This window comes from Larimichthys crocea, chromosome X (genome assembly GCF_000972845.2).
Source record: "Larimichthys crocea isolate SSNF chromosome X, L_crocea_2.0, whole genome shotgun sequence".
In the NCBI taxonomy this organism is placed as follows: Eukaryota; Metazoa; Chordata; class Actinopteri; family Sciaenidae; genus Larimichthys; species Larimichthys crocea.
Window position 1 is genome coordinate 19,841,736 of NC_040020.1, and position 5,451 is coordinate 19,847,186.

The following is a 5,451-nucleotide window of genomic DNA, read 5'->3' on the forward strand; positions in this document are numbered from 1 at the left end:
GCTTGAGCCGGGGACGAGGTAGGGAGAGGCCGTCGATGGGTTTAGGCTGGGGCGGACTGGTGCAGAAGCCTGGTGGTGAGGAGGGCGAAGAGCTGGAGTCTGGAGACAGAAATAAGTCAATACTCAGATAAATCTCAGTTTACAAAGTCTTATGAGGAGCCTAGTTGATCTACCATGACACGGTGACAATCTGGCAGCAGCATGCAGGAGGCCAGCTTCTAAATACTGCTCGAGATGATGATCAGCTTCAGGTGTGTGCAGACAGCTCCACAGCACCACACCCATCCCTGTAATGGGAGCACCTGGAGCCCAACCCCCAGCCTAGACACCACACTCTGGTTTATTAGAAAGTGAAGTAGATGATTAAAAAGACTCACTACAGAGTTCTAACACCAATATTAAGTTAATCTGTTCTCATGGAGCTTTTCAGCTCAGCCAGAATCTAATGTTCACTCTATTGATCCACTTTGTTAGCTTCCACAGCTGTAGTACATTTCATATCTGGCAACCGATGGAATGAAATGTGCTCTGTCATGGAACACCCTTTTGTCCACTTGGTGGCAGCATTGTTCTCCAAAGAAACAGGAAGAACGTCTCAATTAGACTTTGATCCTGTAAAGTGATGAAACATAAAACACGTATTATCTTTTTAATGTTTCACCTCTGAACTAATAGATGAAGTGTGTTGTTAACGTGTTGTCACAGATCACACTGTGTGATTCATCTGCTGACAGCTGAATGAGACGCACACATGACCACACTGTGACACAGAATACTGTTTATTAAAGAGCATCGACACATCTCCTAACATGGAGCTCAGCTGATGAACTGCATGAACTTACTACGTCCACAGAGAAGCACTGAGGAAATGACTTATCTCACATTTCACATTCCTCCACCACGTTACATAATGAGTCCAGAACCGGGTCAGACTGAAGCCACATCACATTCAAACAGGTGGATTGTTAAAACTAGAAGCTTGGAACACACACAGAGTGTTATTATCCAGTCTAGAAGTAAGGACAGTGACACATGAGGTTTTGTATCGTTTGCATTGTCAGCTCTGAGAAAGAATGTGTGCTGAGCTTGTCTGGACAGAACCAGTGTTCTCTCCTTCACAGGAATAATCTGAGGATCTTAGGCTTGAACACTTGCATCTTGCTGCCGTCCATCAGCTTCACGGCCTCCTGAGAGCCCATGATGGTCCGGTGGGCGTCGTCAAACAGCTCCTTTCCGATGGCGTCCTGGACTCTGTCCCTCCAGGCGCTCAGCTTGGGTCTCCCCTCGAAAACATCCAGGCCGGAGCCCACGGGCTGTCGGTTAGAGAAGGAGAAGGCCTGTTAACCATCCCAGAGACTGCTGACCCACATCACTCCTCATCAACGCTAAGACGGACTCAATACCAGACCTTTAGTTTACATCACTGACAATCATTTACCAGAACAGTTTGTCAGACAACCACTTCATTTGTTTCAAACCTTTTCCACAGACAGTGAGCCACGTTCACCTGGTTTAAAACGTGATCTGTATCTGCACGTTAGGATGAGGACAGGTAAGGACGTGGAAGGCATAAATACATCGTGATCTGCTGTAATCAGATCTGCCTGATCATTCTGGAGGTAGTCTGCCTCCCATTGTGCTCCCATCTCAGGTAGGTGTAAACATCTGTACACAGCACTGATCCAGGATCTGTTTTTAGCTAACATAACAGAGGTTGTTCAGACTTAGAGCGCCTCTAATGACTGATTCTACGTCTGGTCTGTGCCATGAAAAGATGAGTTACTCATGAGGACAGCGTGAAAAATAAAGCAGCTGCGACATGAAGCGGGTGTGACATGAATGATACACGGTAACAAATAACAGTGTTTCTGTGTGTGTGTGTGTGTGTGTGTGTGTGTGTGTGTGTGTGTGTGTGTGTTGGACTCATCTGATCTGCTGTTAACAAGGCGTATAAATCATGCAGTCACAGAGCAGCCTTCAGGCCGGGACAAAGTGAGACAGTGTGACAGTTTTATACAGAGTTACATGTGAGGACTTTATGACTGCGGACAAAAAACTGAGAATATGTTGTTGACAATGTTTCCACTGACTCAATAAAACTTTGTGATTAGTCTCACAGATCACATTTTAATACCAGGTGTAGAGCATGCAGCACAATGCTAAGGCCTTTTGCTGCCCGTCATTCCTGTCTCTGTCTGTCACTGTCCAGATAAAAAAGAAAATATGAAACATGAACAGAATATGAACAGTAAAGCACAAATCTAACTGACTGTGTTTGACTCTGTGTTCTTCTCCCATTGTTATGTAAGAAGAAGACAACATGTTTTTCTAATTATACTGCAGCAATAGCGCTAACTAGCTGCCATACAAGAACACATTATTGTCTTCTACATGGATCATCAGCTGGTGTCTAAGGGACATGTATCTAACCCTAACCCTCAGCATGGACTGCAGGGACTTCACTGTTTGTGGTCGCACTGTCAAATCTTGCAGATTTCAAGAAGGACCGGCAATTTTATCTCTGTGTGTGGGCACTTTGTTTTCTTTGTAAAGCTTACTGTTACTAAAAACTGCACCCTAAAAAATGAGTGTGTAGCATGCTACTCCTGATGACAACCTGTTAGCTTTAACCTCTGTCTGTCAGCATGATATCATGTATGAGTTCAGATTTTCACAGGCTTTTTATTATAACATAATATCGTCAGCCAGACCAGATTTTCTAACAAATCGTGGAGCTAACTTTAATTAGCTTGTTAGCTGCACTAAAATATACAGATCTGAAATACAGACTCCACATGAATGATAATGTCGCTTGTGTCTGCTGGATGTGTAAATAGACTGTTTGCTAACAAGCAGTGTTAACTGTGGTTTCATTTCATTCATATATAATATTCATATATAATTGTTTTGTAAAACACTGTGAAGCCTCCTTTATCGCTCCTCTCAGTTTAAAAACCGCTCTGCACACCTGCATGACCTCCACAATGGCGACCAGGTCGGCCAATGAGATGTGGTCTCCTGCGATGAAGGGCCTGTCCTGGAGGAATTTTTCTTCAATGAGCTTCAGCGAGCCGTTCAGGTCCTCCAAGGCTGCGTCCAGCTTGTCCTGCGGGACTTCCACACCCAGAACTTTGGGAATCAAAAGCTGCATGAAACACAAAGACTAGTGATCAAATAACAAGCCTCAAATACAAAGAATGTATTGTATACCATATGAAAAGAAAAGGGAACAGGATACTGGGGCAGGAATATCTGGAGTCTGCAGCCTGGCGAGTGAACATACCCGGAGCCAGAACATCTTGGATCCATGCATACGGATGGCCATGTGCTGCCATGACAGGTACTCATTAACACGAGCGCGCTGCTGGAGGTCAGCTGGGTACCAGAAGTCTGGAGTCTGAAACTTCTCTGCCAGATACAGCAGGATGGCAATGCTGCAGAGACAAACACCTCCAATGACTATCACGACACACGACTTCATAAATTGTTACACCCGGTCACGCAAGCTTTATACAGCGTTCATACAGCGTTCATACAGCGTTCAATACAGCGTTTCACACAGCGTTTCATACAGTGGGTCACAACGGTTCATACAGCGTTCCACACAGCGTTCAATACAGCGCTCATACGTGTTCACACAGCGTTCATACAGTGTTTCATACAGTGGGTTCACACAGTTTTCATACAGCGGTTCATACAGTGTTCACACAGGTTTCTACAGCGTTCATAGGGTGCACAACAGCGTTTCATACAGCGTTCCACACAGCGTTCATACAGTGTCATACGCGTTCCAACCAGCGTTCGAACAGCGTTAACACAGCGTTCATACAGCGTTCATACAGCGTTCACACAGCAACACACAGTGTTCATTACAGACGTCACAGTGTAATACAGCGTTTTTCAGTACAGTCGAAGAACCATTTCCAGTTTCACATTTCAGCCAGGCAGAAGTCTCCGTCTAGCAGAGCGGGGGCCCTTCCTTATCATGTTGATCTTCCCAAACTCTCTCCATACTGCTCCGCCTGAAACAACACCACACACACACACACACACACACAAACCACACCCTGGTCAAGCAATGAGATTTTAGTCTGAATTATGGATTCACAGAGAACTGCTGTGAGGCAGGTTTTTTTTGGTTGAGTGTTGCAGCTGTGCTTCCCCCAAACTATAAAAATAACACAGTCCAGAGAAGCGCTGAATCCAGTTCATGAGGAAAATGAAGTCACACACAGAAGTGCCAAAAACGTCCTCCATGTTAAAATAACATATTGTCCCTGCTTTCCTAATAATCTAGTGACCTCGAAGATTAATTCTGGGACACTTTGTGGGGTCCCATCCTGCAGATTGGGAGCCATTGAGGTGTAAAAGTAAGGTTACATTAAGGAAAGTTGAATTACATTCAATAATAATTATGCTGACACTGTCACAGAACATCTAGGACACTTGGACCTTTCATGTTGCACAAGGTCCATAAGAAACTCACCACGTGTCATGATCATTGTCTGCAGAGTAACCAGACTGTCCATGTTCCACCAGACATTGTGCAACATCCCTAATAACACATATTAAAACATCTTGTTTTGTGCTTTCATGTGTGTGTGTCCAGCACAAAGTGTGTTTCCTGTCTCTGGTTTTTCTGTGTGCAGATCTCTATCACGGTCTCGAGGTGCTGGAGACTATCCCAGCCGGACGTGAGGCGGGGTCCGCCACTGTGGAGCTTACAGGCTGCCAGCACGATTTTCAAACACTCCGAAAAGTAGAGAAATAAGTATTGTTACAGTAACTGCACTGAATGCGTGCTGCTGCACAAACAGACAGTAAGTTCAGCTTCGTCTGTGTGTGGACTCGAACTCACCGTCCAGCAGCGACAGTCGTCTCAAGTCAAAGGGGATGTTGTTCTCTTGGCGAAGAATAAACGGAGCGGCACGGCTGAGAGTACAGGTCCAGGTACAGCTCTAACGCCATCGTTGTCTGCACGACAGATCTTCTCCTCCACTTTCTGCACCACCAACTTTAACGAGTTTGACCAACAAAGAGTCTCTATCCGACCAAGACAGTTCACCCCCTCCTCTCTAGTGACGTTCCTCTGTGGCTGTGACGCGAAGCCAACGCAGAAGTGCCAAATAGTCACTGGAGGCTGGGCTACAGAACCACAGACAGTATTCCTGTCTGTACTCTCGTGAGCAGCAAGGCACTGATTTTGTATTGTTCAGAGGGGATTATTTCGGTTCCGAGCCGCATGTGGCCCTTGCGCCCTGCCACCGCTGGTGGCTCGGTTCACAGCTTTTAGTTGTGTACAGATTGTGAGCGACTTGAACGGTAATACAGTAACAGAGAGGGAAAAGTAATACGTCTTGGTGAATCTATGCATTAATGAGCCGTCTACTGGCACTCCATCCAGCGTAAATACTGAGTCTATTTAGCTAAAACACGGAACTCTGGTAAGAT

The 5,451-nt window shown here is 45.4% G+C and overlaps 1 pseudogene; it reads right to left on the minus strand.

Moving 5' to 3' along the window:
• Positions 1-758: 758 nt before the first annotated feature.
• LOC109142347 (glutathione S-transferase theta-3-like) lies at positions 759-4,968 on the minus strand (annotated as a pseudogene).
• Positions 4,969-5,451: the final 483 nt, after the last annotated feature.